Source organism: Tenrec ecaudatus, chromosome 11 (genome assembly GCF_050624435.1).
Source record: "Tenrec ecaudatus isolate mTenEca1 chromosome 11, mTenEca1.hap1, whole genome shotgun sequence".
NCBI lineage: Eukaryota > Metazoa > Chordata > Mammalia > Afrosoricida > Tenrecidae > Tenrec > Tenrec ecaudatus.
In genome coordinates, this window is record NC_134540.1 from 11,711,634 (window position 1) to 11,727,461 (window position 15,828).

A 15,828-nucleotide genomic window follows, 5' to 3' on the forward strand; every position below is an offset into this window, starting at 1 on the left:
CGCTGATGATCATTTCTTACTGAAGAGAGAAGCGTAGAATTGTCTGCTTTCAGTCATTGCCTTTGGCATCTATAACAGGGACCATGTCATCAATGAAACAAGAATCTCATTGAGAACACTCTCAGCCCTGCTCGTGCTGCCAGGTCTTGGACTGCTACCTGCAAAGTCAGCAGGTCAAACTCCCAGCCCGACTTCTCTCAGAGAAGCTCCTTGGAGAAAAGATGACTCTCTGTCTTGACGTGATGTGGATCGGGGTTTGGGTTTCTCCTTCGTATAGAAGGCAAAGACCGGAAGAGTCTGCCTTATCATATCACTGAAGGATAAATTACAGACCTGCATGTGTCTGGCAAAGAGCAGGTGGTCAGTAAATGTGGAATTGCCAAATCGGCGTTTGCTTTTGCCAAGCAGGATGGCTATCTCCAGAGGCTGGCCCCTCCTGACAACATGTCCGAAGGACGTGAGACGAAGTCTCGTCATCCTTGCCTCTGAGGCGCACTCTGGCCGTCCTTTCCAAACAGGTCTGTTTGTCCTTCGGCAGGCCGTGTGCTTTCACTGTCCTTCCCCAGCACCACAGCTCAAAGGCAGTGATTCGCCTCCAGTCTTCCTGAGTCCATGCCCAACGTTCACGTGCATATGAAGGGACTGAAGATACTATAGCTTGGTTCAGATGCATCTGAAAATTAGCAAAAAGCCTCTCCTTTCCCTCCTGGAATTCTAAGGGACATGTGCAGTGAGGGGTAACTTTCACCTGGTTTTCTGATTCTTTGAACCAAAGGTATTGGTTCTCTGTCTGGTTCCTGTCACTCAGAACCCCTTTGGGGCTCTCTAACTTGGAAAGGTCTTCCTACTAGGTGTCCATATTTTCTGCTCGTTCGAGAATGAGTTTAGATTATTTGCCTAATTTCCAAAAACCTATTTTCCTTTTTGAAACTTAACTTCAACCCAAAGATCTCATTGGAGCTCACATCAAAACAAAGGGAAAATCAAGGATACTGTACATTCTTTTCCTTTGAAAAAGAAATATTGTCAATTTTCTACAAAATACTTCAATAAAAATATTTACTTAGGGAGAAAACAAAAGTCATAGGGCTTCTATACCAAATCCACCCTCTGTCTGAGGTTTTTCTCTCTGGTCTTTTGGATTCTACACCAATGTTCCACACTAGGACTCAGCTAGAGGGTTTACCCTGCCTGTTCTGGGCTCTGGAAGGTTCCTCTGCAGCCCGGCTCAGAAGCTGCCTCGAAGGATGGAAAACCTGCATGGACTCCCGCCCCCTGTCCCTACCCCCTGCACTCTGCACTGTGGACCACGTTTTTATATCCCAAAGTTTGGATTTTTCCTTGTCAGCCTGTAATGCAAGTTTTCCTACCTGGCTCCCTGGTGAGACGGGGAGCCAGACCTGGAGCGCCAGCTGGATTGTGTCTCGTAGCCCTGCTGCCTCTTTAGACAAACAGTTACGCTGCAGAGGGGCCAGCGCACTGTGTCTGCTCTGAAGCCCAAAGACGCTGGCAGGGAGGAAGGAGGGAAGGAAGGAAGGAAGGAAGGAAGGAAGGAAGGAAGGAAGGAAGGAAGGAAGGAAGGAAGGAAGGAAGGAAGGGAGGGAGGAAGGAAGGGAGGGAGGAAGGAGGTAGGAGGAAGGAGGTAGGAATGAAGGAAGGAAGGAAGAAGAAGAAGGAGGAAGGAAGGAAGGAAGGAAGGGAGGGAGGAAGGAAGGAAGGAAGGAAGGAAGGAAGGAAGGAAGGGAGGAAGGAAGGGAGGAAGGAAGGAGGTAGGAGGAAGGAGGTAGGAATGAAGGAAGGAAGGAAGAAGAAGAAGGAGGAAGGAAGGAAGGAAGGAAGGGAGGGAGGAAGGAGGAAGGAATGAAGGAAGGAGGTAGGAGGAAGGAAGAAAGGAGGAAGGAAGGAGCGACCACTGCTTGTGCCTCCAAAGGACCGCCTCCTCTCAGCCCCGCCCCCGCCCCGCCCCGCTCACTGCCTGTGTATTTTTAAGAACTTCCAGTCCTGCAATATCCTACCTACCCTTGCTTTGTTTAGGAAACCTACGCTCTGTTTCTTCTAGGTCCCCCCCTTCTCTATCTAGAATTCTAGATTTGTATCTTCCAACCCCCCCAAAGTGCTGCATGGAGTCAATTCTGACTCACAACAACCACATCTATGCCTATAGATGTGTATGTGCAAGCCTGCCTCTCTTTATGGGAGCAAACAGACTCATCTTTCTAATGAGATATGCATGTATATCTGCATAGCTAGCTAGCTAGCTATATTCTATCTCTCTGTATACCTATATATCTAGGCTATCGAAATGTATAGCAGTCCTCCCTTCTGCACCGAGGGTGTGTTCCAGACCCTCACAGGATGCGTGATGAATCCACAGATCATACCCAATCCTATAGACTGTATTTATACATGCTATCATAAAGCTCCATTCATAAATTAGTGTTGGAGCAAAAAAAAACAAACCTTTTGAACGTGTTCAAGTTTATAAATTAGTATTGTAGCAAGAGAATTGAATGTGGTAAAATATAGAGACTTATTAAGAGTGTAAAGAAATATTCAAATCAGGAACTTCAAGATCTGTCGAAATGAAACCACAACGTCTAAGTCAAAATAATAACACAGATGTTTATGGGTTTCAGACCACGAATGGGGCTTACAATATTTGGAAGTTAGGGGTGAGGTCTCTCAAAGTGGGGCTGTCGGGGATGAGAGCAATGGGCATCGCGATGATTGCCGGGTCTGGAGCGTGGGCCCAGGCCAGTGCTTGGCTAGGCCTTGAATGAATAGCACGGAGAGCAGATCTGGCCTCCTCTGGCTTCACAAGGGAGAAGGGAAAGGAGCCTCACAGCCCCAGGCAGACAGGCCTCTACGCTCTCTCCCTCATTTGCCCGATTGTGACACCATCTGTCCCTCCCACGACTCGGTTTTTCTGTTGGTTTGATAATGCTCGGCAAGGGCCCCGTGGGACTCACAGACAAGACTTGTGATTTCAAGAGAATGATTAGAGAAGTGAACAGGTTACCACAAGTCAGGATCAGAAAACGTTATGGATACAGTCCTCGGTCCACGGCAACGTCGCTCCTGAAACTGAAAACCTTGGCGCTTCTTTTGAAGCTCTGCGTCTCTGCTTGTGGAAAAGACCCCAGCTTCGTGGACTTGCGCGAACACATTCGAAAACGCATTTGTCATCTAGTCTGCGCTGTGCTGCCCAGAGCTGGGCAGTGCGTTTTATCATACATGATGACCTTGCTTCAGATCACGTGGGGGAAAGAGAATTCATCCGTGGCAGAGCCTCTAATCACAGTCCATAATCTCGTGGTCACAGTTGTCTCGGTGGCTCCTGCTGACGCCTGCACTTTCATTGTGCCCACACAGAGCCCCGGGGCGCCAACAGAACAAAAGTCAGGTCTGAGGACTGCTCCCCTCTAACCCATGCCCGGACCAGCCTGACTGCGGTGTGAATAGAAATCTCTGGAACCCGGCCAAAGCCACTGGATGGAAACCTCTGACTTTCAAAATGTTGTCTTGTGCTTTTAAAATACATCCTTGGGCTTTGGAAACTCTCCGGCCTGAAATGGAAAAGGTTCCCATGGGCGCGGTGAAGCTAGCCAGGTAGGTGATGCGGTGAGCTGCCAGACGGTCGAGTCCGGAGTGACCCTTCCTACAACTCTGCCAAGTGCTGCCGGGGCCTGCACCCTCTCCACGCCTGGTTGCAGACTGGACCTTTTCTGTTGGTTGATTTCAGAAGTGTCTCAGCAGAACTTCCTTCCTCAAAACTCCCTACCATCGAGTCGATTCTGACTCATCGTGGCCCTAAAGGACAGGGTGGAACTGTCCCCGCCCCCCGTGGGGGGATTTCTGAGGCTCTAAACCTTCATAGAAACACAAAACCTCATCTTTTACCCAGAGTGACTGGTGGATTTGAACTGCTAACCTTGTAGGTGGCAACCCGACTCGCCACCCACGTCCCCACCAGGGCTCCTTGTCGTCCATCCTTGTCCACCTTCATCTGGAAGCTCGATAGAAACCCAAGCAACCCACACACCCTCACAGAGGAGTGGCGATGACCTCGGTGGAACACTGGCAGTGAACCGAGGTCTTCCTCACAGATGGGAAGCTAGTTCGGTGGTGGTGTCAGTAGGTGCCATCAAGTTCAAACTGCCTGCTTCGTGATGAGTCTGTTCTACCTCGGAGCGACCTTACGTATGGGAGAATGACACCCTGCCCGGTCCTGCACCACCCGCACAGTCATGGCTGTGCGGGAGCCTGGGGTGCAGCCACAGCGCCACTCCATCTCCCGGGAGGCCTTCCTCTTTCTCAGCGACCCTCTGCTTTACCAAGCCTGGTGTCCTTTTCCCAGAAATGGTCTGGCCCCTCCTGATACCATGTCCAAGGGACGTGAAATAAAGTCGTGCCGTCCTTTCTAAGAAGCATTCTGGCAGGACTTTTTCCACTCAGACTTGTTATTGCTTCTGGCAGTCCACCGTATAGTCAATAGTCTCCAACACACACTGGAGTCAAAGGCATCCCGTCGTCTTTGATCTTCCTTATTCGTCATTTCAGCTTTCACGTGCATAGGAAGCTACTGGAATTACCTTGGCTTGCGTCTGGTGCACTGGGTGCCCAAGGTGACATCTTTGATCGTTAGCACGCTCAGGAGGTCTTGCGCAGATTTGCCCAAGATCACGTGTCATCTGATATCTTACCTGCTGCTTCCACGAGTGTTGATTGTGAACCTGGGTGAAATGGAATCCTTGACGAGTGTGACCCTTTCTCCGTTTATTGGGATGTGTCTGTTGGCCTTTTGTGAAAACTTGGGTTTTCTTTATGTTGAGCTGTTATCCACACGACAGGCTGGCTGTAGTCTTTGATCTTCATGTGTAAGCGCCTCAAGTCCTCTTCACTTGCAGCAAGCAAGGCTATGTCCCCTGCATGTTGAAAGTTGTTTCATAAGCCTTCCTCCAATCCTCCTGAGGAATCCCTGTTCATTGAGTCCAGCTTCTCAGATTAGTTGCTCAGCATCCAGACCCAATAGGTATATGAAAGGATAGAACTCGGATGCACAATTTTCCTGATTCTATACCACGCAGTCATTCCTCGTTCTGTCCGAAAACTGCCTCCTGGTCTGTGTTCAGGTTCCACATGAGCACAATGACGTGTTCTGGACTGCTCCTTCTTCTCAGCGTTGTCCATAATTTTCTACGATCCATCTACTGGGATGCTTTGTCATCAGCAATAGAACACGGGTAAGCATGGTGGTGAACGGCCTGGAGGACATGTCTGACGTGGTCTGATCTCCCTGTTATCCTGAGACAGGCATCCAGCTCACCTTCCCCTCCATCCTCCTCTTCCTCCTCTACCCTGTGCTGCCACCAGCTCCTTCTGTGCTGGGTGCTATGCAATGGCCACACACGATTCACAGATAGCATGATTGAGAGGATTTGATGCGGAAGCTAATAGGTTAGCACAAGGCAGGGTCAGAAAACAGTGAGGATACAGTCATTGGTCTCCTCAGTCAGCAGCCAAGTCTTTCTCCAGTCCTCCGTCTGTCTCCGAGCCACATGGTCCCTGGGCCTTTCCTCCACACCTGGCATCAAGCTTTTCTCCCAAAGACAGATCTTTTTTTTAAGACAGGTTTGTTTGTTTTTTTTTTCACAACCTTGACCACATGAAACCTTCTGGAGCATTGAAAGCTTCGAAGGAGTGTCAGGAGGCCCAGAATACTCTTGGCCAGTTCTCAGCTTTAAATTGGCTTTAACTTCCTAATAGGAACTTTTCAGCTCCCATATCCCAATCAGCATTTCGTTATACAATAAGGACCCTGTATTAGTTCTTTCAAGAATATACATTTATAAATTACAAATGTAATGTGTCTTTCTCTACCACTCAGTAAACTTCTTTTAGATCTTCTGGTCATTAACATATACCTAGGACCTAGGTATATACTTTGGACATGTTATCAGGAAAGACCAGGCCCTGGAGAAGGACATCATGCTTGGTAAAGTAGAGGGACAGCAACAAAAAAAAAAACAAACAAACCAGGAAGGCCCTGGACAAGATGGATTGCCATGGTGACTACAACAATGGGCTCAAACATAACAATAGGAGACGGTTGCAGGACTGGGCAGTATTTCCCTCTTTTGTACGTAGGGTCGTTGGGAGTCTAGACCCACTCAATGGACCTAACAACAGGACCTCATTCAGTCTGGCACATGTAGTAAACATTAAATGGTTGCTATGTCAATGAAAATCAACCCAAAGATGACTGGTGTAGATTGGGCGGGTTGCCCATTTCGTATCTTTCACAGTGCAAGGGTCAGCGAACATACCTGGGCTTTCTGTTGTAAAGACCTCTCTTTGGATGATAGCATTTAGGAGTTGAAGACAAATAGGTGCATAAGCAAATGTGGCAAAGAAAGCTGATGGTGCCCGGCTATCAAAAGATATAGTGTCTGGGGTCTGAAAGGCTTGAAGGTAATAAAGTGGCCCACTAGCTCAGAAGCAACAAAGCCCACATGGAGGAAGCACACCAGCCTGTGCAATCACAAGGTGTCAAGGAATCAGGTATTAGGCATCATCAGAACAAAATATCTTACCATAGTGAAATGAGCAGGGGAGTGCGGAGTGGAAACCCAAAGCCCATTTGTAGGCCACTGGACATCCCCTTACAGAAGGGTCTTGGAGAGGAGACGAGACCGCCTGGGTGCAATGGAGCAACGATGAAAAATACATCTTTCCTCTAGTTTGTAAATGCTTCCTCCCCACTTCTCCCCCCACTGTCATGATCCAAATCCTACCTTGCAAGTCTGACTAGACCAGAGATGTACACTGGTACAGATGGGAACGGGAAGCCAGGGCGGATGATCCCCTCAGGACCAGTGGGGTGAGTGGTGATACTGGGGGGGTGGAGGGAGAGTGGGTTGGAAAGGGGGAACCAATTTCAAGGATCTACATGTAACCTCCTCCCTTAGGGACATACAACAGAAAAGTGGGTGAAGGGAGACGTCAGACAGGACAACATATGACAAAATAATAATTTCTAAATTATCAAGGGTTAATGAGGGAGTGGGGAGTGGGGAGTGGGGAGGGAGGAGAAAAAATGAGGAGCTGATGCCAGGGCCATGGGTGGAGAGAAAATGTTTTGGGAATGATGAGGGCAACGAATGTACAAATGTGCTTTACACAATTGATGTATGTATGGATTGTGATAGTTTTATGAGCCCCTAATAAAATGATTAATAAAAAAGAAAGAAATAGGACTCTTTCAGATACTCCACCAAATCTGTGTTGATTAGCTACCTCGACTCATTATGGCAGAAGTAAAAGCATGGGTCCCAGTAGTTTCCATTTCTCCAGATAGCCATGCGCATAAAATTCAGAAAGTGGCACTTGAAAACAAAACGGGGGTACATACAAACCCGAAATCCTCTGCGTTTTTCTTCATGTCTGATCACAAAGCACTTGCCAAAAAGCTTCCTGCTGTGAAGGGCCGTCAAGCGGGTTTCCATTCATAGGGATTCTGCGTCCGACAGAATGACACACTGTCAGCTCCTGCCACCCTCACGTGTGTGCTGCCGGAGTCCATTCTTAGAATCAGTGTGCCAATCCACCTCCTTGAAAGATACATTGTCTTAGGGCTCTAGAATTTATCCCCAGGTTCTAACAGCCATTGCAATGGCTACACAGAACGCACATACAAAACTCATGATTAAAGGTTTTTGTCTTAATAGTCCAAAGTATCTAAATCATTTCTTTGAAGAGCTTTTAAAAAGGTACATTGACTACATCCCTAACTTATCACTTTTTTAAAGGTGCATCTGTAATTTTCAGACCTGGAAAGAGGTCTTTACCAGAGCAAATTATTTTGTTCTCAAAATAGCAACAACACGGAGATTTTACAGATTCAGCTACTCAGGTGACTGTGGAGACACAAAGACAGAGATGCTTGGTCCTCTTTCTGATACCAGGAGAAATAGGTCTCAGTTTCCTTACAAAGAAAACGCCCTGTTTCATGACAATGTTTTAAAGTCCACTTGTCTCGACTCCTTCCTGTGACTTGTGATACTGGCAACCGCCTTCAGAAGCAGGCAGCATTCGGGTACTCATCAGTAAGGCATTTACCCATAATCCCTGAAAGATGCCAAGGAAGAGAATGCTCTTGGACCTCGTATTCATTTTTTTAAACAAAAATCCTTGTTTTTCTGATTCGTTTTAATTTGAGAAATTACATTAGACATTTATGTTCAAATCCATCCTTTACAGAGAAGACAAGAAATGCCTGACATCCCTCTCTGGGATCTTTGGGGACTCTTGCTGACTGAGCAACATCTTGAGTTGAGAAAAGTGTGATCTGGTCTGGCCCATACCCTTAGAGGAAGAGAAATTGGGCGTTGACCATCACGTGGAGGTGTTCTGAAGATCAAGGCGGGGCTTTTGCCCTTGGAGCTTGGTATTTCATGACTGCAGCTCAAAGAACTCTGACCCTTCCTCTCCGGTGTGCTCAGAGTGTTGTTAGCCGCAGGAGTGCCAAGACTGCTCTTCTGGGAGGAGAGAAAGCTTCTACTTTTACCTTGATGTTTAACTGTTCTGTTGCATGTCTTACAAGTAACCTCTTTTGGCATCTTTATACTTTTTCACAGTTTTTGCTTCTTTCAAACTGATTGTATAACACTTTGCTTCTTGATTCAGAAGTTTCTGTATTTGGGGTATCAGTCTGGGCTTTGGCTTGAGGCACACTCGGGAGTCATCCAGCATCAGCAACTGGAAACAGAATGGACAGGTTTCTTCAAAAGTGTTCTTAGCATCATGTGATGAGCTGTGGGACCCGAGGAGATGGCGGGGTTGGCCGGGCAGCCAGCTTGTGGTTTCCGCGCCGCGGCCTCAGGGTAGTACTTCTTTCTCATCCTGGTCGGTGAGGGAAAAAAGTGATTAAAAGGTTTATTAAGGAAGTTCACAAGTTGTTATGCCAGTGAAAGATGCTCAGGGTAGTTGTTTACCAAGACATGTTACACACTTTCAGACCTGCTAACAAATGCCCAAAGGGGCATACCACTGCATAAGCCTCAACCCAAATGCATTCAACACCTTTTCCATGGGCCAGCAAGCCCAGCTTCCTAAATTAAGTGCCCAGTGGCACCCTGCTCCGGTCAGCCTCAGCCTGAAGGCACCCCGCGCTACTTCCGTGGGTCAGCAAGTCCAACTTTCTCAATTAAGTGCACAGAGGCACTCCACTCCACAAACCTGCCTCCTGCAAAATCCACTCAGCTTAACTTGGGAAGCCCATTACTTGGGAAGTCCATGCTCTGGCTTCTGGTTCTGCTGCTGCCCCTCTGATGTCACAGCTGTCATCCGGACCCAGGCAGTTCACTGTGCAGGGATCTTGAGTCCAGAGGACAGGTTCCTTTCCTGGCTCTTGCTGGTACTGAGATCCCTCCTCCTGTGTCTCGGAGGCTCATTTTATACCCAGCAAGATGCCACTGCAGGGAGTCCTGTTTGCAATTACTCACCTGTGACTCCTATCAGTGTCTTCCATACCTTCTTACCAGACTCATGCAGGGAAGGTCATTGGTGCGAGCTAGAGACTGGCTAGAAGAGCCACATTAAATTAATCCACTGCCCCTGCAAGCGTCTTCCGCCTTTTCTCTGACTCTCTACCTGACCAGGCATGATGTCCCTCTGCAGGGACTGGTCCCTCATGTTAACAAGCCTCAAGTAGGTGAGACAAAGTCTCAGCATCTGACCTTCTAAGGAACATCCTGGCTGTAGTTCTTCCAAGATAGATCTGCTCATTTGCTAGGTATCGTTTTGTTGCTATTGGGTGCCATTGAATTGGTTCTGACTCATGGAGACCCTCTGCACAACAGAAGGAAACACTGCCTGGTCCTGCGCCATCCTCACAATTGTCCTTCGGTGTGAGCCCATTGTTGTAGCCACTGTGTCTATCCCTCTTGTCCAGGGCTTCCCTACCTTTCGCTGCCTGGCTACTTGACCAAGCAGGTAGTTCTTCTCCAGGGTATAGTCTCTCCCGACATGTCCAAAGTGAGAGAGATGAAGTCTCCCCATCTGTAGTAGTTACATAATCTGGTGTCAACTTCAGGATCTTAAAAGTGAATAGGGCGGAGTCTACCCTTTCAATGGGGTCACGGCCTGATGATGTCTCCTTGTGGGAGTGGCCTTCTCATGAGGATTCTGGGAAATTCCTCTTTCACATTTCTGTTGACAAGCCACATGGAGCCACCCTGATAGCAGCCAGAGCCTGAAAATGCTTCCACCACCATTGGATCCACAGACTTTTCACCCACCAGCCTGTGAACTTCCTGCATTTGGCATCATTGCGAGTGGCTACGTGAGTCTGAAGAGGAATTTATGGACTAGTATTGGATAAATGGGCTAATACCGATGTATGGACTTGATCTCGGGCTGGGATGTTTTCTCAGTATACAATAGCTCTTTGATATAAAGCTCTCTCTTACACATATGAACGTTGCTAGATTTCTCTAGACTACCCAAACTGACACACCATTCTTGCTTCTAAGGCGCATTCTGGCTCCACTTTGCCCAAGATAGATTTATTCTTTTGGCAACCCATGGTGCCTTCAATATTCTTTGCCGGTCCTACAATTCAAATGCATTATTCTTCTGTCTTCTCTATTCAATGCCCAACTTTCACATGCATATAAGGGACTGAAAATACCATGACGGGTTAGGTGCACATTAGTCCTCAAAGTAACATCCTTGCTTCCAACACCTTAAAAAGGTCTTATGCAACAGATTTATGCAATGTAATGTGTCATTTGAGCTCAACTGTTGCTTCCGTGAGCATTGATTGTGGATCCAAGCAAGATACTATCCTTTACAACTTCCATTTTTTCTCCATTGATCATGCTGTTACCTACTGGTTCAGTTGTGAGGATCCCGGTCTTCTACATTGAGTTGTAATTCTTGATTTTCATCAGCAAATGCTTCAAGTCCTCCTCATTTTTCCTGCAAGCAAGTTTCTGTCATCTGCATATCAAAGCTTGTTAATAAACCTCCCTCCAATCCTGATGTTGGATTCTTCTTCATAGAAGCCAGTTTCTCTAATTATTTGCTTAGCACATAGATTGAATAAGTATGGTGAGAGGTACAACCCTGACTCACACCTTTCCTGATTTTAAACCTTGAAGTACTCCCTTGTTTGCACAACTACCTCAATCCCTGTACAACAGGTTAGGCCTGAGGACAATGAAGTGTTCTGGAATTCTCATTTCTCTTGAGGCTATCTAGTTTGTTATGATTCACACAGTGGAATGCCTTTGCATAGACAGTAAAACACAAGTAAACTTCTTTCTGGTATTCTCTGCTTCCAGCCAAGATCCATCTGACATCACCAATGATATCCCTTGTTACCTGTCCTCTTCTGAATCCTCAACCTCTGACAGCTTCCTATCAATGTATTGCTGCAACTGTTGTTGAATGATCTTCAGCAAAAATTACTTGCATTTAAGGATCAATGATATTGTTTTATAATTTCAGAATTCTCTTGGGTCACCTTTCTCTGGAATGGGTATAAATATGTATCTTTTCCAGTCAGTTGTCCAAGTAGCTGTCTTCCAAATTTCCTGGCACACACGAAGGAATGCTACCAGTGCCTCATCAGCTTGTGAAAACATTGCTATGGGTATTCCATCAATTCCTGGAACCTTGTTTTTGGCCAATGCTTTCTGTGCAATCTCAACTTCTTCCTTCGGTTCTTGCTCATACAGGATCTCCTGAAATGGTGGAATGCAGACTAGTTCTCGGTGGTGCAGTGACTGTGTGTCTGTCCATCTTCTAGACTAGTTCTCGGCGGTGCTGTGACTGTGTGTCTGTCCATCTTCTAGACTAGTTCTCGGTGGTGCCGTGACTGTGTGTCTGTCCATCTTCTAGACTAGTTCTCGGTGGTGCCGTGACTGTGTGTCTGTCCATCTTCTAGACTAGTTCTCGGTGGTGCCGTGACTGTGTGTCCGTCCATCTTCTAGACTAGTTCTCGGTGGTGCCGTGACTGTGTGTGTCCATCTTCTAGACTAGTTCTCGGTGGTGCAGTGACTGTGTGTCCGTCCATCTTCTAGACTAGTTCTCGGTGGTGCAGTGACTGTGTGTCTGTCCATCTTCTAGACTAGTTCTCGGTGGTGCCGTGACTGTGTGTCCGTCCATCTTCTAGACTAGTTCTCGGTGGTGCAGTGACTGTGTGTCTGTCCATCTTCTAGACTAGTTCTCGGTGGTGCCGTGACTGTGTGTCCGTCCATCTTCTAGACTAGTTCTCGGTGGTGCCGTGACTGTGTGTCCGTCCATCTTCTAGACTAGTTCTCGGTGGTGCAGTGACTGTGTGTCTGTCCATCTTCTAGACTAGTTCTCGGTGGTGCCGTGACTGTGTGTCCGTCCATCTTCTAGACTAGTTCTCGGTGGTGCCGTGACTGTGTGTCTGTCCATCTTCTTTTGATGCTTCCTGCATCACTCAATATTTTGTCAGTGGGAAGGGGTGAGAGAGGGTGAAAAGAGGAGCTGATACCAAGGGTTCAACAGAAAGTAAATGTTTAGAAATGTATGTACAAATAATGTATGGATTGTTATATGAGCTGTAAGAGTCCCCAATAAAATAATCTTTAAAAAACAAAAACCCACACCAATATTTTGTCAGTGGAATCTTTCAAGGTTGCAACTTGAGGCTTGAATTTTTTCTTGAGTTCTCTCAGTCTGGTATCTTCTTCTGTCTTGGTTTCTAACTCTAGGGCTGTTCACATTTCATTATATTTGACGTTGTCTTCTCAAGTTGTTCTTTGGAGTCTTCTATTTAGCAATTAGACTTCATCATTTCTTCCCTTGACATTAGCTATTCTATGATTAAAAGCAAGTTTCAGAGTCTCTTCTGACATCCACTTTGATAATATTTTGCCCCTATGTATCAACCTTTTGCTTTCTTTAGGAATGATGTTCTTGATGTCCATGGTATATTCAGTATTCCATGTTATATTTAATCATGGATGCCTGTGGTATATTTGATACTTTGCCATTATAATAATCCAAAGATATCAATTATTTTTTGGTCATCCATATTCACTGTGCACCTTTTGCCTGCATATGATTTGATTATAGAGTATCTTCTACGGCAGGACATTTAAACTTCAACTGAAAATGCTAAGAAATACACAGCTAGTTGCTGACTAAGGACCTATTTAAGCTGAACTGCACTTTGGACTGTCTTTTTTTGGCACAGCATCTCATTCATGATATGTGCTACATAGAATGTTGCAGTACATAATTTGCTGATGGCATCATCTCTGTTTATCTTCAAACCCCAAAGACAAAGATCGGACTTATAAAGATATTCATGAAAACTAAAAAGGACGGAACCTGTCATCGAGTTGTTGGAATGGGACCCCCGTCATAGTTGGGGACTGTATTTTACATTGCCACTTGTTGTGTAGAGAACAAGTTTCACCATAAAACTAACCCGTCGTTTCTAGTCCACTCCACCTTATTTCTGTAAAATGCTGGTGATCCCATTTATGGACGTGAGTGTTTAGGTTTTTAACCTGTGTTAACATGCAGCTCCCTAGGACCCACCCAGGTCTACTAATCTATCTCCAGCAAGTAGACCTACTTTTTAAATAAAACACACAAGCAAAGCTGAAGAGTTTGTTCTGAGCACCACTCCACATCAAGCCTAAGATCCCAGATCGACAGGCCCTTGCAAACAGGAGAGGAACTCAATAAATAAGAGTAAGCTGGGAAATCCAGGCAGATGGGCAGCCTCACACAGACACAAACACAAGAGACACCGTCTCACAAACACATTTCAACAAAACGGTATTTCTTCACATATTTTTGGTCTTATTTCTAGTATTTTATTCTCAAAGTCCTCTAATTAAAAATTTTATAATAGTAATTCAGTCAACCTAACACCTGGGCCAAGTGCGTTACTAGGTGCCTGGTATACAACAGAAAATAAAATAATTTTTCTACCTCTGTTAGTTAACATTCAAATAAAATAAGGTCTGATTGTCTTGGAGTAAGGTGACTGATTAGAAAGTGAATGGAAAAACACCAATAATCTCAACAACAAAAAAGTCTTCAATCTGGTGTATATAAAGATTTCCAAAAATGGAATTTCCTCACCAACTTTTTTGAGCTTCATCTATCAGAGCACATCCCAACATCATGCTGTTGTTGATCTGGACAGAGTACAACGCTCGTCTCCTGCACTGTAAATATTAACAGCAAGTGATTGCCAAGTCTTTTATATCTTAGGCCTCTGAGTGGGCTCATCTTCTGGGTATTAGCTGAATGCCTAACCACTGCCCCACCAAGACAAGACACACACACACATACCCACATTTTCAAGTTGATTCCAACTCATAGTAACCCATGTCTGTCAGACAAGAACTGGGCTGTTTTCAATGGTTGGTTCAAACAGCCTTTCTCCAGAGATGCCTCAGGTGGTTCACTATTTTTCCATTTGCATTAATTCACTATTTTTCCATTTGCATTGATTACTGCATGTAAAGGTGGCTGGCCTCTCTCCCTTCCCAGAAACACCAGGGTCTGGAATCACTGTCAGGAGCACAAGCCGTTCCCATGACGAAGCTCTTGGACGAATTACTTGAGCCATATATTAGCTTCTTTGTCTGTACACGACTAGCCAAGTTGCTGCAGGGGTGGGCGTGGGGGCATGCTGCTTGGCTGCTGGGAGGTTGGCAGGTGAGCTGTCAGTGGAAGAAAACTGGGGCAGGTCGACTGTCACCCAGGGTCTCCAAATTTGACTCCCAGGATCTACTAGTGATAATGCATACAAGTTGCCGTATAACTAGACATTCCATCATGCTTTCATTTCTGTTGAACTAGACCAAGTCCTTTAGAGGAACTCTGGTGGTGTAGTGGGGTACACATTGTGCTGCAAACCACAAGGTCAGCAGATGAAAACCACCAGCTGCTCCTTGGCTGAAACGTAAGACTTTCTACTCCTATAAAGATCTCGTCTCGGAACCCTACAGGGGCAGTTCTACTGTGTCCTGTAGGATAACTATGAGTTGCAATTGACTGGATGGCACCGAGTTTTTGGAACCCAAGTCCTTTAAAGTAGAAGCTGGCTCTCAAGTCTTGTATCCTCAATCTTTACAGTGGTTCTCCACCTTCTTAACGCCACGGCCCTTTAATACAATTCCTCATGTTGTGGTGACCCCACCAACTTAAAAATTATTTTTGGTGCCATTTCATAACTAATTTTGCTACTGTTATGAATCGGGCAAATGCAAAGGGCTCGCAACCCACAGGTTGAGAACCACCGGGTTAGGACATCAAGCTTGGTAAAGTAGAAGGGCAGTGAAAAAGAGGCAGACTCCTGATGAGATGGATTGACACACTGGCTGCAACAATTGGCTGAAACAATTGTGAAGGCAACAGAAGACATGGCAGGGTTTTCTTCAGTTGTACATAAGGTCACAGTGAGTCACAACTGACTTGATGGCACCCAACATGGTTAGAACCTCAAATAATGACCCAAGTGCTTGCTGAATAAGAACCTGCCAGTCTCCATGACATGACAGCAGCTGCTCAAGGTATATTATATTTATGAACACTTACAATGAAGCAAACATTGAGGCAAAATACAGAGTATTTTAAAAAAAAGCTATTTTAAGTGTTGCCAAATTCAGTAATGGCTCTAGTACAACCATTTATGAGGCCAGTCTATGCACTTTTCTTCGTAGGTGTAGAATCTTCAATCTTCAGTAATCTTTATCAATGCCAAGCAATTAAAAAAACATTTTAGTGTGGGGTAGACAACCTAGACTTGACAGTAGTTTGTCTACAAGG

General features: G+C 45.8%; 1 pseudogene; it reads right to left on the minus strand.

The window, feature by feature from the left end:
- Positions 1–8,253: 8,253 nt before the first annotated feature.
- Positions 8,254–8,900, minus strand: LOC142461646 (UPF0711 protein C18orf21 homolog pseudogene; annotated as a pseudogene).
- Positions 8,901–15,828: the final 6,928 nt, after the last annotated feature.